The sequence below is a fragment of the Spinacia oleracea genome, chromosome 1, assembly GCF_020520425.1.
Source record: "Spinacia oleracea cultivar Varoflay chromosome 1, BTI_SOV_V1, whole genome shotgun sequence".
Taxonomy (NCBI): Eukaryota; Viridiplantae; Streptophyta; class Magnoliopsida; order Caryophyllales; family Amaranthaceae; genus Spinacia; species Spinacia oleracea.
Window position 1 is genome coordinate 50,142,770 of NC_079487.1, and position 22,347 is coordinate 50,165,116.

Consider the following 22,347-nt stretch of genomic DNA (forward strand, 5'->3'; position numbering starts at 1 on the left):
TCGGATAATGTTAGCAATCGCTGCATATTACGATTACAAAATATGGCAGATGGATGTCAAAACCGCTTTATTAAACGGTGTTTTAACAGAAAACTGTGTTTATGACACTTCCTGAGGGTTTTGAGGATACAAGGAATGCTAAAAAGGTATGTAAGCTTAAGATATCCATTTACGGATTAAAGCAAGCATCAAGGAGCTGGAATATACGTTTTGATGAAGCAGTCAGTGACTTTGGCTTCGTCAAGAACGCAGACGAATCTTGTGTATACAAGAAGGTCAGTGGGAGCAAAATTTCTTTTCTAGTATTATATGTCGACGACATATTACTTATCGGAAATGACATTCCTATGTTGAACTCTGTCAAGATTTGGCTTGGGAAATGTTTTTCGGTGAAGAATCTAGGAGAAGCACAATACATACTGGACATCAAGATTTACAGAGATAGATCTAAAAAGATGATTGGACTTAGTCAAAGCACTTATATCAATAAGGTGCTTGAAAGGTTCAATATGGAAGACTCCAAGCAAGGCTACCTACCTATGTCTTATGGAATGACTCTAAGCAAGACTCAGTGCCCAAAAACACTGGATGAGCTTAGACGAATGAGTGAGATTCCATATGCATCATTGATTGGTTCAATAATGTATGCTATGATATGTACACGTCCGGATGTTGCGTACGCACTCAGCGCTACGAGCATATACCAGTCAGACCTAGGAGAGGCACATTGGACTGCTACCAAGAATATTCTAAAGTACCTGAAAAGGCACAAAGATGGTTTCCTGGTCTATAGTGGAGATGATGAATTAATTGTTAAAGGCTATACGAACGCAAGTTTCCAAACCGACAAGGATGATTTTATATCACAGTCTGGGTTTGTCTTCTGCCTCAACGGAGGTGCAGTAAGCTGGAAAAGTGCTAAACAAAGCACCATTGCGGATTCTACAACTGAAACGGAGTACATTGCTGCACATGAAGCAGCAAAGGAAGCTATTTGGCTAAGGAAGTTCATAGAAGAACTTGGTGTAGTCCTTTGCTGCGCATGAATCAGCAAAGGAAGCTATTTGGCTAAGGACCAATAGCTCTATATTGTGACAATAACGGAGCTATTTCACAGGCAAAGGAGCCTAGACACCACCAGAGAGTCAAGTATGTACTTCGTAGATTTCACCTTCTACGAGAGTTCGTTGAAAGAAAAGAAATCGAGATAAGCAAGATTGGAACTGACGACAACATGCACTACTACAAATCATCACTTGTGCCACGGTAATCATTGTGGCACAAGTAGAAAATTACCGTGGCTATGCTATGTAGCCACGGAAATTCCAGCCTGGTAATCCCGTGGCACAAGTGGCCGTGGCAAGAAATTTGCCACGGGAAAAACGTGGTTGTGGAAAAAATAATTTTTTTGGCCACGGGAAATCCCGTGGAAAATTATAGTATTTTTCCATGGAAAAAGTTGTGGCAAAAAGTAAAAGCTCGTGGCGAGGAGTAATATTCTGTGGGAAGTAATATCCCATAGCCACGAAAAAAACTGTGGCAAGAGTACAACATTTGTGGCTAGAAACTCAGTTAGACACGTTTAAATACACGTGGCTAGTAACAATTGAACGTGGCAAAAACAATTCGTTAATCATTTATAATACGTACATGTTGCCATAAATCAACAAAATTGGAAACTAAAAATAATATTCTCAAGCAAAAACTTTCATTCATATCAAAATTGTTTTACACAAAAGTATACACATAAAACAAAACACCAATCTTTTAACAAAAAGAAAATAAGTCAATGTTACTTTGTATCTTTAAAATCTAAAATACAATAGCCAACTTCCATAATCCATAATATCAAAGACAACCACAATATTTTTCTTCTCCATATCATTTGGCTATTTTCCTTTAGCATCCATACTTCACTTTACCTACAAAGACAAGCAAAAACCATAAACATTGTTATACCAATCAAAAATGACGAATAAAATTAAAATAACTCTCAATCAGAGATGCAGATAATGTTAATTAGATGTTCGGGAGGAATCAGGACATTTTGTTGTGTGCCTACTGGTAGAGGGAGAATCAAAATTCTAAAACACTGAGAATTTCAAATAAAATGGCTGCTAAAAATCAAGTGTACACCAAGAATTTCAAATAAATGCTGCCTACATCTGGGCACAAATCAGGTGTACTCTAAATGACACACAACAAATCAGGGCTTGCATTAGAAACAACAATACAGGGCTTGCATCACAGACAACAATTCATGTTCTGGTGTTTAAACTCCAAACAAAAAATCTGGGCTTGCATCAAAGACAAAAAATCAGGTCCACAAATAAGGGAGGTTCAGGTGTAGTCCCAGGGAGTGCAACATCTTTTGGCTACTTCTTACACCGATCAGAATTCTGCTATTCTATCTTGACAGAGCACATCAGGGCATCATCAACATGCAAAGAAAGAAAAGAGATAAAAGAGGAAGGGGACAAAAGCACCATCAACATCAACATCACACAACAACATATACTAACTTCCAGCGAGGGTATAGACAAATTTACATTGTAGAAACATAGAATATATCACTAACCATTCAGTGTCAGAAATGTAATGTACAAGCAGTAGTATCTGAGAGCAGTTGAAGCTTCTCCATCACTCCACTTTTGTCCATACAACAATCTCAATAGAGAATATGAATAACTTGGTCCAAAAGACACAAAATAAAACCTGCAATAACAATTAATACAAATGTAAACAAAATAACAATTAATACAAATGTAAACAAAATGAACATAGAAGACAATCATAAGACTATAAAATTTATATGGCTATGTATCATGATATCTCTACATGATATCTCACCAAAAAAATCATGACATCTCTACATGCCCTGTTGTTTTCTTGACTGCACATTATGATACCAGGTAAGCAAATCCAAGACAGAACACTCCTATTGCATATCTCTTAAACACGTATCTAAATATGAAAAACAATAGTAATCGAGTAAAAATGATAGATATGGACTTCATAGTTCAAATAGCACCTGAAGCTGTTGCACCATTTATATTCAGGTACTTACAAGGTTTTATTCATGCACCAAATTAAATGAGTTATTGATAATCAAAATATTCCATATAAAGTGGAAAATAAAAGACGGTAAATCAATAAAGCAACTAAATAGGACATACCAATCAGCAATACAAGCTTTAAGCCTTCGATGAGGCGGCGCCCTAGATCCTTCCTTCTATCTTTAGAATCTTCTGCAGAATAAAAGGCAGGATTGTAATAAAATATTTGAGCTGGATAATTTGAGTCATAATGCAACGAAACCTTCACATTTTTCCGTGAATGAGAAGAAGAAGAAAGGTTCAAAAGGCTAACATAAACAAGGTAAGGGTATCCTCTCAGAGCTCATACCCAACCCTTTTTTATTCCAATCGCAACAAGGGTGGAAGGACAGATAGAGGGACCAAGGAAACAATAACAAGTCTAGCCTAGAAAAACCACAACAGTTTGTAATAAAGAACAGTATGAATTAAGAGTACTACTAATTGCTCAAAAAAAATTCAGAGAGGTTCCAAATGTCTAATTCAATATCAGATTACTCCACCAACCTATTCAACTCATGCCTGATACTGACCTTACTGTAAAATATCATCTTCATTTGTGACTAAATTTACCCCTGAAAGTCATTTGTAAACTGTAATTGCCCTTAAAAAAAGGAGAAAGTAAAGAGAGAGAGAGAGGGGATTGATAAAGAAAAGCAGAGAAAAAGACTTTGGTGTTATTGTTTGTTAATAAATTTCCAAATGAGCTGCGCGTGAAGCAAATTTACGTATGATAAATGAGTGTTCGTTGGGAAAAGGCACAACTTATTCCTCATGTTAAAAAAAAAAGGCAAATTGTTGAGAAAATTTGATAATTGCTAATCAGTCCACCTACACCCACTGAAGACCTTGTTAAGCCTATCAACATTTCAGAGTTCAGACTGGTCAAAATTTAGAATTTTGACTAAGGATGTAAATATTTTCCCAAATCCAGAGGTAGCATCTGGGAAACGTCCCGAGAAAGATGATTGTACTTATAATTAGCAATCACTTCTATTTTTTTTTTTAGAATGTTGGCATGTTCGCTATTTGATCCAGTGGAAGTTCTATGAAACAAATTATAGAGACCGACACCATAAGAAAAATGAAGAAAAGAGATGAAGATTTGAAATATCTTGACCTGAAGCATACCTCGCAAATATTGTATATGAGCTTTCTTCAAAAGGACGAAATACCATTCTCACCACCAAGCTATCTGAAATATGTTAAGACATCGTAAGCAACTAAGCCTTACAGAGAATATAAGACCTTGGAGGTGATTCTAGCCTTCATAAAGTAAGTCATAAAACAGTCATTGAAATTAAATAGAAAGACTAATACAAAATCAGAATGTGTACCTTAAATAGTAGACCGAAGCAACTAAAACTGATGTGCACAACTAGCAGGTTGTTTTTGTGTAGGGGATTCGGTTATTTCCATCCCGCACTCTTGCTAGATGGCATTCAGTACGTAGGAGAGCCAACAAACCAAATTTTATAACATCCCTTTCGTAAATCCTTACCTTTTTGGACAGAATTCAGCTAATACCTTTCTCGAATTTATTCTCGAGGTTCTTCAGCTCCTTCATAATATGACCAGAAACCACATTTAATTTCAAGCAACCCAATGTTACAACTTCTTTGGTTGACGTAATAGTAAACCAAGATCAAAAGGCCAATAGGCAATAGAACAACCAAGCAATATAATTATGTGAATTTCAATAATTCTGGCAAAAACAAGGATGACTACCCATTTGAAAACATCACATATATGATTAATATTTCGAGTATGAAAAAGAAGAAAAAATTAGATAAAGCGTTCAAACCTGCTCGGCCTTGAAAAACCTTGTGAAATATGATATCAGCAGGTACTCCAGGAGATTATAACCCTTTCAAGTAATTAAGGTCATCGTATCTAGCAGCCTGAGGAGTGAAAATAAAGATTCTCAAACACCAATTTCTGAAGTGGGGAAAAAAGTCGTCATTTACAACATTTAGTAGCTGATGTTGTGAAATTGGAAAGGTTTATATGCAATTAATTTTTCAACAAATTAAAAGCTAACCTAAATAAATTAAAAAAGTTGAAACATCAAACAAAAAATTCAATAGTTGATTTGAACCAGAGCTTAAATGAACCTTTAAATTCCAACAAATTATATCATCTTATTATAGTAGAACTAAATTTGAGATCAGTAATGTCTATAAGGCTTATTTAGATACATTGTGCTAAAAATTTTGGTTCGTATAAACTAGCAAAATCGACTTCTCAAAACCAGAATGAATGATATAAGTACTCAATTAATTTTTTATATAATCAAGCTAAACAACCTAGAAAAGATAACCATAATCAAAGAAAATTGAACTACTCTCAACTCAGAACACTAAAAATGCAAGTCTGGAACGTTATTCTTACTCCCAAGAAAATTAAATCTAGTTGTAATATAAAGCTGATTATAACACAACCACAATTATCTTGGTTATTCCTATATTATTCAAGCTAATCAAACGAAATAGTAGTACAAATATTATTGTACCATATAAGCCATTATAGATTACAATAACTAATTGTTTAATCGAAACAATAAGAAACCTAAAGCATCATAATTTAACAAAGATTAAACACATTTGTATACAACCAAAATCAAATTAAGGATATGATTTCTTATCCGGAATACGCCAATTTTGCAAGTTTCCACTTGATTTCTTCCTATTCCGATTTCTTCAAAAAAAATCTTATAGAAAAAATTAATTAATACTTCCTACGTCTTTTAATACTCGCAACGTTTGGACTTTTGCCACTATTCATATAATCTACTTTGACTATTCTTAGTGTTTTTTATATAAGATAAAACATAGTCATGTGGGATCCTGTTAGATTCGTCTCAATGTGTACTTTCAAAATATCAACTTTTTATAATTTTTTGCATAAAGAGAATTTGAGATATAAATGATCAAAGTTGTGCATTGGCATGCGTGAAACTAACAAACGTTGCGAGTATTAAAAGACGGAGGAAGTATGAATTAGGAGAAAATAAAACTTAAAAAATCCAGGGATCAAAATATACTACCATTCATAAATAAATAAATCAATACGTTATATTTTTATTTTGAAGATTATGAGAGGCATTGATACAAATTTACCAGTTTGATTAATCTTAGGACGATGGCCGCTTGATAACCAACGGGAGTTGATGGCGCCGGTGAAGAAGAAGAGTCGAAAGATGAAACAGGGGGCCGAGGGTGTGAAGGAACACGGGGAAGTTGAAGTAGAGATGAGGAAGATAGGGTTTTGAATTTGGGGATTTTTCATGACAGTTGTAAGTGAAATTTTGGAGACGCGGGTTCCAAAATGAAGAATCCCGCTTTTTGCCAAATATTGTGCCACGGAAAATTTTCACCCGTGGCATACATTTGTGTTCTCATTCTTAATACGCAATGAAATCTATTTTTCCCGTGGAAAGCAAAAAAAATTCCACGAATTTTGGATTCCCGTGGCATAATTCGTGGCACAAGTGAGTAATTGTAGTAGTGACATCTCAGATCCATTAACTAAACCTCTGCCGCAAGTGAAGCACAACTCGCACACTGCAGCTATGGGAATCAAGCATGTTGGAGAATGTCTTTGATGTCCTTATTTAATGTTTTAAAGTTTTAGATTTTAATACTTTGTAAAACGTTATTGGTTCCATTCATATAAATGAAAAGAATTCATTTTCCATTTAATTTGTGGTTTATTAAATGATGAGTCCCTTCAAATTTATGATATATTCAAGATAGACTGTCAGGACCAGTCCTGTGACTAAGAAATGTCTATCAAGTGAACTTGAATGTGAAAAGTTGTAAATGGTCCTTGGTCGGAAGTTTTCTATAAAGGTGGACGCATAGAAAACGCTAGACGACTAGAATGCAAGATGACTAATAGTTCTGTTTCTTAAACTATGTGGACATGGCAATGTCACAATCATTTGCATAGATACTTACTTTGAGAAGACTAGTATCAGGCAGACCTATGAAACTTTAATGTAAGAGATGAAAATATGTCATAAGTAAATTTCATTAAAATTATTAGACAATAATCCTCAATAAGTGATTTGAGATTACATGTTCGAGAACTGGTTACTTTGACATTGTAAACCGTCGCACCGTAAAAGGAGGCTATAACGGCAATGCTCGAGTAATCACCTATCAAACGAAGCCTAATCTCAAGATCCCAAGATTGGGATTGTCCTCCCATAAATCGGGATGAGATGTTGAAAGTTGTACAAGGCCACTCGGAGAGCTAGAAACTGTAAAATGCATGGTCGTGCTCAGATGAATCATAAGCTATGATTATCTGTTTAGTTGAGCAGTTGAACTCTGAAACCGAGAAATACCTCGATGACAACTCTTACCTTATGTTCACGAGCAAGCATCAAGCGACAAAGGAATTAGGCAATGCACACTTGTCCCTAGGGACAAGTGGGAGACTAAAGGAAATAATGCCCTTGGTCCAAGTATGCATTCAATGCTAAGTCTAATAAATGTGGTTCAGTATTAATTAATTATGCAAGTTAATAAGTCAGTGAGATCAAGTGAACTGTATGCCTAGCTAGAGGCCGCTTCAGTTCAAGTGGAGTTAATAATATTAATCCACAGCTTACTCTTAACTGAACCCGTAGCGTCACACAAATAGTACGTGAACGGATCAAGTATTTAAGTGAATTAAATACTCCATTTATGGATATTCGGAATCGACGGATCTCGTTTCCAGTGGGAGCTGAAATCGTCAAAAGGAAAATTATGAATACTCCGGAAACGATGATATTGCCGGAAACGGAAATGTGGATCGTATCGGAAATATAAAATATTATCCAAGTCGTAGGTGTTGCCGGAAACGGAAACATGGTACGTATCGGTAAATATTATCAGAAATGGAAATATTACCGGAATCGGAAATATTGCCGGAAACGGAAATATTACCGGAATCGGAAATATTATTGGAAGCGGAAATAAATTCCGGAAACGGAAATACTAAATATTTGTACAAAACGGAAATTAATTGCGGAATCTGAAATATTAAATATTGTTGGAATCGGAAATGAATTCCGGAATCGAAAAAACGAATCGGAAGCACGACGTACGAAATAAGCATCAGACGAGCTTGCTAGACGCAAGGGCCCAGCACGAAGCCAGGCCCGCGCCTAGCGAAGCCCGCGCAGCAGCGAGCAACAAAGCAGCAGCCCGCGCCGAGCAAGGCAGGCCCAACCAAGCGCAAGGCAAGGCAGCAGGCTGGGAGCGCCCTCGCGTGGGCCGCGTGCCAACGCTGCTGGGCCTCGCGCGCACGGCGTCCTTCGTGGGCTGCTTGTGCGTGTGTGTGTTGTGTTCGTGCATGCCTCGAATCCTTAGACGCTTAGGATTTGTCCGGTTAGATTGTTTTCCTAAATCCACTAGTGTTAGTCGTTTAATTAAACACTAAAATACAAAGGATTAATTTAAGTAGAATTCTAATTGAATTAGTAAATTGAATCCTAGTGGATATCTAAGTCCGATAATTCCTCCCTATAAATAGGTGATGAATAATCACAATTCATATAACATATTCATATGTATTCATATAGTTTTAAGATTAAACTAAGCTTAATAATTTGCCAAATAATTAAGTTCGAATAACATAATACCTTAGATTATATTCTAGTCAATTGAATCTAAGGCGGATCCAAACGTTTTGTGGACTATCTACGGAGGGACGACACTTGGAGTCCTAAACTTGTTCTTGTTCGGTTCGGGAGCAGCTAAGGAAGGCACGCGTCACATGTATGTATCCTAAATTATGCTAATTGACTATGTGGCAATTAATTTGGATTCCTGGCTTTATGGTTTTTTCCGCATGAAATAAATGTTTTATATTTTTCATAACCTAACAAATTTAACATCATAAAAATTACAAATTTGCATTCGAAAAAATAAAACCTTCGAAAAAGTCATAGTTAGGTTTCGAATTTGGGAATTCTGGGTTCGGCGTCAAATCTGTGATTTTTGTCAAAATTTTAAAACGTCGTTTACATGCGAATTCACTATAAAAACATAAGATTTCGACCATTATTGACAAAACTGCTGAAAAATCCTGCGAACATATAATCTAATAATCGCACGAATTTGCAATTAATTACATACACGAAATTAATCACCTCTTTTTTCATTGCAAATTTATAAAATTTAATCCATGTTAACTATAATTGATTAAGGAATTAATTAGAGGCTCGTGATACCACTATTAGGTTATGAATAATACAAAAATATAATTCATGCGGAAAAACCATAAAGCCAGAATCCAAATTAATTGCCACATAGTCAATTGCCATAATTTAGGTGACATACAATTTGATGCGTGCCTTCCCTAGCTGCTCCCGAATCGAACAAGAACAAGTCTTTAGAGCCCCAAATGTTGCTCCTCCATAGAAAGTCCACAGCACGTTCGGATCCGCCTTAGGATCAACCAACTAGGATCTTACTTATGGTTTTATGTATTCGGGCAGGCTTGTATTATGTTCTCCCTTGAACACAATGGGAAATAAAGAATATGAAGTTTCAATTCAATTGATGTATATAATTACGAGGCCCTAGCCCTATATTTATAGTGTAGGAAATAAGGAATTTGAGTTTTACTAGGAATAGAATTACCAAACCTAATGGGATTGAAATTCTTATTCAATTAGAATTGTAACTATAATTAAACTCTTAATTATTTGAATTCTAGTAAAACTAGGAATTTAACTAATCAGATATTTCTTGGAGCCCAAGACGAACAACCCCACGCAGCCACAAGGGCCCATGTGGGTTGCACGAGCTGCCACGGCCCACGGCGCTGCGACCCATGCCTCGCAGCTGATGCATGCGAGCTGGGCGCAGCCCATGTACTGCTGCCTTGCCGCAAGCTTGGCGCGGCCCATGAGATGATGCCTTGCTTGCAGCTTGGCGCGGCCCATGGGGTTGTTGCCTTGCTTGTAGCTTGGCGGGGCCTCATGGTGCTTCCTTTGCTCGTCGAGCGATGGGTCGGCTTGCTTGCCGGCTTGTCGCTCGTCGAGCTTCCGATTCGTTTTCCGATTCCGGAATTCATTTCCGTTTCGAACAAATATTTACGTTTCCGTTAATATTTCCGATTCCGGAAATAATTTCCTTTTCCGACAATATTTCCGATTCCGGTAATATTTCCGTTTCCGACAATATTTCCGATTCTGGCAATATTTCTATTTCTGATAATATTTTCCAATTCCGGTAATATTTCCGTTTCCGGCAATATTTCCAATTTCGACAATATTTCTATTTCCGATAATATTTTTCGATACGAGCCATGTTTCCGTTTCCGGCAACATCTACGACTTGGATAATATTTATATTTATGTCATGAACCATATTTCCGTTCCCGCCAATATATCATTTCCGGAGTAATCTTTATTCTGCCTTTTGACTATTTTGAAGGAAATAATGCCCTTGGTCCAAGTATGCATTTAATGTTAAGTCTAATAAATGCGGTTCAGTATTAATTAACAAGTTAATAATTCAGTGAGATCAAGGAGCTGAATGCCTAGTTAGAGGCCGCTTCAGTTCAAGTGGAATTAATGATATTAATCCACAGCTTACTCTTGACTGAACCCGTAGGGTCACACAAATAGTACGTAAACGGATCAAGTATTTAATAGCATTAAATACTCCATCTATGGATATTCGGAATCGACGGATCTTGGTTTCAGTGGGAGCAAAGATCGTCAAAGGCAAACAATGAATACTCCGGAAACGATGATATTGCCGGAAACGGAAATATGGATCGTATCGAAAATATAAATATTATCCAAGTCGTAGATGTTGCCGGAAACGGAAACATGGTACGTATCGGAAAATATTATTGGAAATGGAAATATTGCCGGAATCGGAAATATTGCAGGAAACGGAAATATTGTCAGAATCGGAAATATTATCGGAATCGGAAAATAAATCCGGAAACGGAAATATTAAATATTTGTTCGAAACGGAAATTAATTCCGGAATCGGAAATGTTAAATATTGTTCGTATCGGAAATGAATTCCGGAATCGGGAAATTAATCGGAAGCGCATGGTACGAATTAGCATCGGACGGGACTTGCTAGACGAAGGCCCAGCAGGAAGCCAGGCCCGCATCCAGCAAGCCAACCGCCCAACACAACGCAGCCAAGACCACACCAGGCCCAGCGCAAGGCCAGGCCCAGCAAGGCCAAGGCGCGCGCGCGTGTGGGCTGACGCTCGTGGGCTGCGAGCTGCGCCTGCTTGTGTGTGCCGCAAGGCTTACGCGGGATGTGCGGTACACTCGTGGTCATGCAATGTTTGTGTTCGATACGAATCCTAAAGCTAATGGAATTCGTACTATGATTAATTCCTAATCCTAATAGATAGAATTTGTTTAAAAGAGTTTTAATGAAATTCTGATTAAACTAATTAGTATCCTAATAGGATTCTAAATCCTTTTCCATTAGCCCTATATATATGTGCCTAGGTTCACAATTTATGGACGAGTTTTTCAAGTATTCAGAGTGACATTTTGAGAGCAAAATTTCAGTCATATTGTTGCCCTATTAGCCGAAAATTCTAAGTACCTAAGGGCGATTCTAGTTGGTCAATCTTAAAGCGGATCCGGACGTGATGTGGACTTTCTACGGAGGGACGACACTTGGAGTCCTAAAGACTTGTTCTTGTTCGGTTCGGGCGCAGCTAGGGAGGGCACGCTACAAAGTGTATGCATCCTAGACTAATTATATGATTATGTGCAATTAATATGATTCCTAGCATTAAGGTTTTTCCGCATGATATCAAGAGCCTCTTATTAATTACATGATCTATTAATTGCTTAACATGGTTAAATTTTACAAATTTGCAAAGAATTAAAAAGGGGTGATTAGTTTTCGTAATTGTTAATTAATTGCAAATTGAGTTTATTTAATTATATGTACGCAGTTTTTCGGCAGGTTCTTCGTTACTCAACCAAATCGAGTGATTTTTGTGTCAATTCCGCATGTAAAAGGTATACAAATTTTTGACAAAAATACTTCTTTTCGGCCGAACCCAGAATTCCCAAATTCGAAGCCTAACTATGACTTTTCGGAGATTTAGTTTTTCGAACGCAAAAGTTTGTAATTTTAAGATGTTAAATTGAATATTTACGATTCTTGTTGATAAATCTTGAGTTTTTTATTGACCTAACAGTTATGAATGCCTAGACTTGTTAATTATACAACCTAATTTGTAATTATGCATAATTGTTGAAATTCGAATAATTTAGAATTTGATTTGATTATCATAATTAATTGACGATTTAATTAGGTATCCATGATTAAAACCACCATAAAAATTGTTAATTTATGATAAATTTTAAACTTTTATGACCTAGATTTGAATCATGTTAATCGGAAATTAATTGATTAATAAATTTTCGATTTTTTCGCCCTAAAATTATGAAATTAATATGATTTATTAATTTGTCGTTAATTTTAAATTAAAAATTTTAAATTTTTATGAAAATTGCTCATAATGTTGCACGCACAAAGCAAAGGACGCTACGTGTTACCCTTAAGGGGTGTTGTATAGTGCGGGCACGCGACGACGAGCAAGAGAGCTCGTCGCCCGTGCAGTACGAATGCAGCGAGCAACATAGCATGGCGCGCGCTCGAGGCATTGGTGCTGGCCGTGTGTGCTATGCGATGGGCGAGGGCGACGAGGTTAAGCACAAGTGACGAGCGAGACGCGTGTGAGCAGCGATGGTGTTGCGCCACAGCGCGCCTGGCTCGCCCAAGCAAAGCAGCAGCAGACGCGACACAGCACAGGGGCTGCGCGCAGCGTGGCCAGCGATGGCTGCATGTGCGTGTGGCTGTGTGTGCCTTGTGCAACGATCGAACGAGCGGGGGCGCAGCAGCCTCGTGGCTCGATGGGGCTTGGGCGCAAGCCCAAGTGCCTCGTCTTGCTACGATTGATACGTTTTGATTTTAATTTTAGATTTTCAGTTCGGAAATAATTTTTATTAACTTTAAAATTAATAATTTAAATTGTTTTCTCGAATTTAATTTTGATTATTATAATTATTATAAATTTTAATTTATACTAATTATTTTACTAAAATTAAACCTTGAATTAATTTAAATTTAATTGTTTAATTCAACTGAAAATAAATTAAATGGGTTCGATTATAATTTTATATGAGCTTTAATTTAATTAAACTTGTATGTTTCCGGTTAGACTAGAAATACATTTTTATGTTTAAAATTAGTAAAGCATATAAGTTATTGGTTTAAGTGGGAGCCTTTAGTCATAAACTCTTGATTAGGTCTACAATCCTTTAAGGTTAAAACAACTTGATTAGAATTAATAAGGACTGAATAATTGGTAGGATTATTGGTTGCCCTTGATTAAGTGCTGCAAATATTTATGTGATGCATAACATGTGTTTTTACTAACCAGCTATGTGGGCCATTCATGATAATGAATGGGTGAATGGTATATATTGTATATGTACTGTTTTGCAGGTTATTGAAAGTGACTAGTATGGCCCAAATAGGATAGAAAATATGATCTGCGTACCATTAATTTGAATGTAATATGGTCTAAAGTACCAAATTTTATTACTTTTAAATAGTCTGCGTACCATCAAATAGTTGTAATTAGTTTAATTATAGCTTATCCTATTTGAAGAAAATGGTGCCGTCCCATGGTGAAATTCAAGACGGAGGTTTCCAATCCATTTTCAAGACGGACTTTGAAGTGAAGCTTCAAGATGAAGTCGGGCCATACTAGATCACATTTATATCTTATGCATGTTTAAGTTATTTATTGCTTTTAAATATGTCTTAATTATGCATGAGATTATGGCTTGATTATGTTGCATGATTAAGGATTTTAGTTCACTTAAAATCTAACCAACATAGTAAGAGCCTTAAGTTCCAAACTTAAAAATTGAGTTAAAAGGTGCCATGCCAAAATAACACTTACTTGGATAACCTTTACATCAATATTAGTAATAGTTTTCTGCCATAGCGAGGTGTTACTTATTGATTCTAAAGGGGTGAGGTACACAAATAATTGTGAGTACATGTTAGTTTTGGTGAAACTCAACGATATAAGTAAGGAGTCCTTTATGTCGTGGCAAATTCGATAGGTTTACCTAATAAGTTCTTAGACGTACCTATCAACCAAGAGTAGTTTATAGACTATTAGGAAAAGGCTTTTGCTTACCTAAAATATTTTAGAATTGAGTCAAAATACATAATGTGCTTAATTCTTCAATGATTTAAGGATCTTGGAATCATTTTTTTCACACCTGCCGGAACAATAAATTCGAATAAAATGCCAATGGCTTGTTTAAATTGCAAGTTATTACTCATGATAAATGTTTAGACTTGCATGCTTCAATGTATGTTTTAATTATTGTTTTATAATTAAATATCTTGCACTGCAGTAAATCCTTTAGAAAGGTAACAATAAATTTCCTCGGTTGGTAGTGAATCCAAGAACGATTCACGGAAATGAGAGAAAATGAGCAATTTAAAATGTACGTTTCTTTTAGCGACTTTTATGGTTGTTTTTCGAGTATCAAAGTCGAATGGCAAAACCGATTGGTGCTTGTGAATTCAAAATACACTGTAGTTTTGAGATCATAAAGCATTGAGTTTAAACGCTCAACTTTACCTATGGTTAACAACCTAATATCATTGTCCATTTAATTCTCGAATGAGTCTAGCCCCTAGACATTCGAATAGATCGATGCTAGCTTAGAGAACTTTAGAAGCTTCTGGTAAGATCATCTAGTTGAAGCAAATATTCAACATAAATAAAATGGTAAAAAACTTTGTTTGAGTGACATTAGACATGTCTAACAAAGTATAAAAGTCAACACTGGAAAATTCAATTCTTAAGGCTATTAGAAAGGGTACAAGAAATAGGAAAACAAGGAACAAAGGAAGGAATTTGCAATTCCGTTTTCTACCTATAAATTTATGTTTAAAGAAAAGTAACTAGCAATCAAACTTCCTTGGTATCATATACAGCTTGAGGTTCTTACTTCGGTAATAAACTCAAACAATGGAAGCTAGGATACACTAATGACCTAAAAGTGGGAAAATGAAGCATGGCAATGCTACATTAGTTGTAGGGTCATCTAGTTTGTTTTAAGTCCTTTCAAGGCTGGAACTTAATGGCTATTTCGTTCCATAATCAGCATTTCTGTTTTCAAACACAGAAAGACTCACATTCAAGAAAAACAAAAACAATGTTTGTTTGTTTATATGGATGAAATGGTCATTTACAGGTTGAGTCAATATGCTTGATTAAAACAAACAAATCTTTAACAATAAACTTTACTAGGTTCAAATCAATCTCTTGATTTGAGTTCCACTAACCTTTAGCATTGTTGCTTAAACCATATCAACAAGTTAACATTCAAAAGCTCTATTTTGATGGACTTTTGAAAGTGGTTGATTTCTAGATCAATTCAAGACAAGCTAGTCTTACTTGTTGAAAGTAACAAAGATATGAACTATTGTTAGAACGCCTAGACAATAGAGTTCAAAGCTAAAGAAAGATTTTATGACTTTATTATTTCACATAGATTTGAGTGAATATAGGTTATTTACTCAAAGTGATATAAGTTTGAATCTGTTTGGCTAGTTCAAAGATTCAGAAGTATAAAATCCACTCGGTAAGAAATCATAAAGATCTAGGATAGATCATGTTAATGATTACTTGAAACCAAAAATGATCATCAATGATTGTGTGTTGTAATTTCACGATCTAGCTCCATAAGATATGGCATATCTAAGTTGGGACATCGAAGTCAATTAATACTTGATTCGATCAATGATGAATCATAAAGACTTTTCCTATAATTTCTAAAACAAAATGCTCAACTACCACCAAACTAAACCAAATTCGTCAAAGCTATTGAAAAGTAATTTCAGAATATCTTTTCATAAATCTATATAATATACTAAAATAGAGGAAATCAATGTGTGATGACAAATGTCACTCCATGATTTGCCTCTCTTTTAATTTAAATATTATATTTTTTAAATTCATCTTTATTACTCCGTATAAAGAGGGTTAATATAATAATTTGATCCCAAGGTATAATAATGGTAACTATAATTAATGAATATAAAGATATATATTTATGTTTGATAGTCAACGATATTAGTATCAAATTTATGTAATTATGCACGTAGTTACATTATATATTTGACAACAAAATCTCCCAACCACATGACATTTGTTAAGAAGGTTTATACATGTTAACTTATTAATTTAACACAATTCTATTAACAACTTTCATCTAATATCCACGCCTAACATAATTCTATCTAACATATTTGTATATTAAATATAAATTAATTAATAGATAAATTATGGTCATATTTAGCTGATGTATTTCATGATAACAATGACTTATAAAATCTGGCAATGAAAATATATTTTTCCCCCCCTCCCTCCGCCACTGTGGGTGATGTGATCAAGAATATATTTTCCGTGGGTGACAAGGGAGGATGAATTTTTAAATTGGATTTGTCTCCCTCGGCTTATCCTTCATCTAATTGATACTCCTTCCGCATTTAAATAGGAGATACACTTGACCTGACACGGATATTAAAGAAGAATAGTTGAATTAAATAAATAATAAAGCAAGTAGGGTTAGGGTAAATATTTTAATCAAGTAAAATAAAAGGGGATCATTAAATTTTTGATGGGTGTGGGGTGGAGGTGTATAAAATTAATTGTTTGATGTCGTAGTTGGTCATAAGGTAAATTAGATATTATTTAATTAGATGCTGGGGTTGAAAATTTTAAAAATGGCAAGTGTATCTCCTATTTAAATACGACCGAAAATGATAAGTGTATCTCCTACTTAAATACGGAGTGAGTAATAAATATATCAAGATTTTTTTCTTACTACTAACCTACATATTATATATTTTGTTTATTACTTAATTACTCTAATAGACAATTTAATTGCCAAAGACTCTATAATTGAGTTTTAAAATTCATAACTCTTTTACCAAAAAAAAGTTTTGAGTCTAGAGGTAGATTTAGGTGGGTGTTAATACACGGAGGGTTGATGAGTGGGAATTGAAAGGGGTGGGTATCGTCCCTAACATTAGTGTTGGGGATGGAGATGAGAATTTTAGGCGGGTACGGGTTGGAGACTCTGCCTCGCCTCAAAGCTATCTCTAACTGAGAATAATGGTGGGGGGAGGTGTTAAGTGATCAGGAAATGAGGTAGATGAAACAAGTATTAAGTGACTATCAAAGTGAAGGGTGGATGAATATTTTTATGTTTGATACAAGTGCTTTTTAGGGATGAAAATAATTTGTATATGTACCCTTATTTGTTAGCAAAATTTGTTAATATTAATCCAACCTTTGACGATTTTTTTTATTAAGCCCACCTATGACATATTTTCAATAATCTCACATTTACTACCAACTACTTTTATTGTGCCTAACTGACCTACTGATAAAAATTCAACTTTCTAATTTATTTATTTTTAATTTACTTACTTTTCTTTTTTAGGGTTTAGAGAAGAGAGAGAGAAAGAGTACTGACACGTAAGGATATATACCGTCTACAAAAGGTTTATGACATGTTAGGTCCAATAAAAATAGTATGGTTGTAAAGGTGTGATTATTAAAAAATATGTCATAGATGGACTTAATAAATGAAAATCGGCCAAAGATTGGAATAATATTAACAATTTTCCTTTTTTTTTATAAATAAGAAATCAAATGGAGTTACAACATGTCATCATCGATTTTAATTACGAGGTATCTATAAGCTATATTTTGATGATAATTTTATACAATTGTAGTTCAAATTTCATATAAACTTATATTTATATTGTACACGGTGCAAAATTCCCGAGTATATAGATATATTTGTTTCAATATTAATTTTATGTCAATATGCTCGGAAGTGGGTTATACACTTATATAAATTGGTATGTAGATAGTGGAGAAAATAACAAAAGGATTATGATTATAGATGAGAAGGATATGATAATGAATTGAAGGAAGGAGGCACAGGCAAAAAGGAAAATGAGAATGAAATAACTCTTTATCTGTACTTTCTTTGTTTCTTTTTTAAATTGTAAAATAGATACATGACATACAATTAAAAGAGGTAAAAAATGATAAATTAATCATTTAAAAGTTAAGCAGAATAAGAAGTAGTTGGGTGATTTAGGTTTAATTTAATTAAATTGTCCTTAAAGTGTTAAGTGATCAGGTAATGAGGTAAATGAGACGAGTATTGAGTGAGTATGACTATCAAAGTGAAGGGTGGATGAATAATTTTATGCTGATACAAGTGCTTTTCAGGGATGAAAGTAATTTGTATATGTACCCTTATTGTTTTAATAAATAAGAAATCGAATGGAGTTATAACATGTCCATCATTGATTTTAATTACGAACTAGAGTATCTATAAGCTATATTTTGATGATAATTTATACCATTGTAGTTCAGATTTCATATAAATTTATATTGATATTATATCGTGTATAAAATTCCCGAGTACATAGATATTGTTGTTTAAATCTTAATTTTATGTCAATATGCTCAAAAGTGGGTTATACACTTATATAAATTGGTATGTAGGTAGTGGAGCAGATAACAAAACGAGTTATGATTGTAGTGATATATATGATGATGGAATGATGTGATAATTGAATTTTATACCTAACAAAGGCAACGGGAGACAAATGAGAATGTGAATAAACTATTTATCTTGTATTTTCTTCGTTTCTTTTTAAATTGTAAAATAGATACATGACACACAATTGAAAGAGGTTAAAAAAGGATAAATTAATCATTTAAAAGTTAAACACAAATAAGAAGTAGTTGTGTGATTTAGGTTTAATTAATTAAATTGTCCTTTAAACTTCTTTATAGCCCTCCTTAAGTTGTGTTTCACAAAACAATGTTGCAAATAAAAAAAGTACCTTAAAAGAGATCGAAAAAGAAATAAATGAAATTTCATGTAGTGCATTCCTTTTTAAATTTCTTTTTGGTTGTAAAACATAAATTGTTAAAAAAGACATAACCGTTCTTGATATGACCGATTATCCATATAATTTTTTTGAAACCCCTATTTTGAAAAAAGTTTAATTGAAGAAAAAACAAAAAAGACCTACATGAATACATTGAGTAGTACTATGTATATTTATCAGTATTTTAGTATATTTCATTCAAAAGGTCTTGCGCGCACTAGGTGCACAATAAATTTATTGTACACCAAAATAACTTTACCCATTTTTTGTAACTTTAACATAGTTTGGATTAACTTTTATATTCATAAAAAAAACACGTGATAGATAAACATTTTAAATAGGTAAATGATTAATTTTATACATTATTAATGATTTTGAAGAAATAAGTTTATTAAAATGAAAAATTTATCACTAAAAAATGGATAACTTTACATATATAAGCTTAACTTTTAATCATTTTGAGTTAACTTTTACTCTGGTGTACAATATTATTGTACAACCCTTGTAAACAAGAATTTGTGTATTTCATTTGGGTTGGAACCATTGAAAATTCCCAACAGATAGTGCAAACACTTAGAACCGGAGGGAGTACGTGTATGTGTAGAAGATTCGACTTCTCTTCATGACAAAGCCATGTGAGGCGTTGGGATAAAATATGAGAAACATGGAGAAGAAAACTAGCTTATTTGAAACACATATCTAACTATATTCATGTATTCACCACTAAACCTACATACGTAACAAAATGCAATATTTGAGAGTCCGTATTTAATTGGTAATTAATATTACAAAAATAATGATTAATATGTTAATGTAGAGATGTCCTATCCTACTCATTAAATTATACTCCATATGTAGTTTAAATCTATGTAAAACTATATTATAATTAGTAAATCGTGCATCGCACGGGTGCTATACTAGTATATATCTAAAGAGTTGCTAAACTCAGTTGGAACTTAGTGTTTGTATTCGACAAACTAAGGCCCATGTCTAGATATATGTTTCATTGTGATTTATTCGAATGAGACACAAGGGTATTGTTTTACCACGAATTTTTGAGAACATAATGTTGTTTGCTCGAAATAATGTCCTTTTGGAGATTCGTTTCCAAAATGACAAGTGGGAGAAAATAGACCTCGAAAGTCTTCGAGGCGAACAACAAACATAAACGAACATTCCGGAGGCTTTCGAAGTTCTTCAGAAAATCAAAACACCTATTCTTTAAGGACTTTAGAAGTGGCTTTAAAGAACAAATATCTTTTAAAAGACATTACAAGTGCTTCAAGGAGAACGGAATATTCAAAGGACTTTCAAGTGGCAATTGATATTCTATTGTTTGATGTTCTATACCCAAGTAGACATAGAGTTCAGGTCACTGAAACTATGAGATTCTTCTATTAGATAGTGAAGAAACCTACAACTTACAGTCAAACTATTATCAAGATAATAATGAGTATGTGACTTGTAAGAAAGCTATGACAAAATATAGATTCAGTAAAATGGTTAGAGGCCATATATAGACTTAATGTTTAATTGGTTAAAGGCCATAAAACATACTCAATGTTTGATGACAAAATTGACATTTGTTGATTTGCAAGAATAGTTTCACACCTATTGGTTGCAAGTTTGTTTTAAGGAAAACCATCAAACATGGAATTGTGTTCACACACAAAGCTAGATTAGTTGCTAAAGGTTACAAGCAAATTCACGGCGTGGATTGTGTTGAAACCTCATGCATAATCGTAATGCTCAAGTCTATAATTCAAGCAATGATTGCATATTGGTACATAAAGCAATTAGATGACAAAAACATATTCCTCAATCAAATAATGGAAGAAACTATGTACATGGAATGTCATAGGATTTGTGGATCCAAATAATAGTTGAAAAGGAAAGATAGCTTATAAAATCTAAGTACAGATTTAAGCAAGCAATTGGGAATTAGAATTGTATTTTAGTGAAGCTAATAAGTAATTTAGTTTCATAAAATGTATATGATTCTTATAGATATATAAGAAGTTTTGTGGGAGTACGTAAAACTTAATTGGTCCTGTGGTATCACACACATATCTCTCATTGTGAAATAACATTCAAATACTATAACTTAGGTTTGAAATTATTCATCAATGGTGGACCAAGGCGAAACTTAGTACATACGGGGTATTAAGATCTATTTATAAAGATCTTATGATATTGTTTTGGATTAGTAATGGCATTTATAAATAATGGCATTTACTAAATCAAACACGAAACACTCCATTGGAGATATTCGACCATGCAGGTGAATAAATCTAAGTAATAAATGTTTGAACTATGTATAAGCATTTACTAAGTTAAACATCAAAGAGTCTAAATGAGATTCTAACCTATATTATATGTCAAAGAATTTAGCTGGATTTAGTATCTACTGAAACTAGATGAGCTAAATACATGAATAGAATTCAATTGGGAATTATTCTGCAAAAGAATTTATCATGTATAATATAATATGAGGATCGCCAAAAACGTATCGTATGACTTTAGGCATGACGAACATATACCAATCTCTATGATCTAAGTGAAGATCAACTAGATTGAGATCAAGAAAAACTTATTGTACTTGAAAAGGTACATAGGAATAGTTCTTGACTCAAGGAAATAATGATATGCTAAATATTGATGCCACACGCATAAACACTGGCAAAGGATCAAGCAAGATTCCTTTGGAGTTAACCATTGACAAGGACGAGCTAAAGAGCATCGTGTTTTGAAATGGCAACATGGATTGGAGACCATGAGTTGTTGCGTGGGAAATTAAAATAATAATTTCTATGTTCTAAGATATAGTTGGAAAGTCTTCCGTATATCTGTGAACTGCTTGGATAAGTAAATCCAAACAAAGCATCACAGCAACCTAAACAGTTGAAGTAAAAGTATTATTGCCTAAGAAGAAATAAAACAGATTTGTTTACATTAAAGAGTTCTTCACTGAACTTGGATGGATCACATGTTGCTGACTTGGTGGTTCTTCATTACAAAATGCGTAGAAACCAATATTGAAGTAAGAAAGACTAGATCACATAATAAACAAACTCAAAAGATCTTATCATTATCTCGAAGAACATTCGATGAAAAAGGATTTAAGATTGGAAAAGCATGATAACTAAACTATGCAACAAGTGAGAAGCAACACACATTGTAGCACTGAAATCAAGCATAGCTTTAAATCCATGAACTGTATTAAAGAGGGTTTGAGGCCC

The 22,347-nt window shown here is 34.1% G+C and overlaps 2 long non-coding RNA genes across 2 annotated transcripts; both read right to left on the reverse strand.

Annotated features, from left to right (window-relative positions):
* Window positions 1-1,691: 1,691 nt before the first annotated feature.
* LOC130465874 (uncharacterized) lies at window positions 1,692-2,704 on the reverse strand. The gene is made up of 2 exons (XR_008925891.1): window positions 2,579-2,704; window positions 1,692-1,922 (listed from the first exon to the last, which is right to left on the reverse strand). It is a non-coding gene; the product is annotated as an uncharacterized lncRNA (long non-coding RNA).
* A 189-nt stretch (window positions 2,705-2,893) lies between these two features.
* On the reverse strand, window positions 2,894-6,456 carry LOC130465875 (uncharacterized). The gene is made up of 4 exons (XR_008925892.1): window positions 6,215-6,456; window positions 4,900-4,996; window positions 4,227-4,656; window positions 2,894-3,248 (listed from the first exon to the last, which is right to left on the reverse strand). It is a non-coding gene; the product is annotated as an uncharacterized lncRNA (long non-coding RNA).
* Window positions 6,457-22,347: the final 15,891 nt, after the last annotated feature.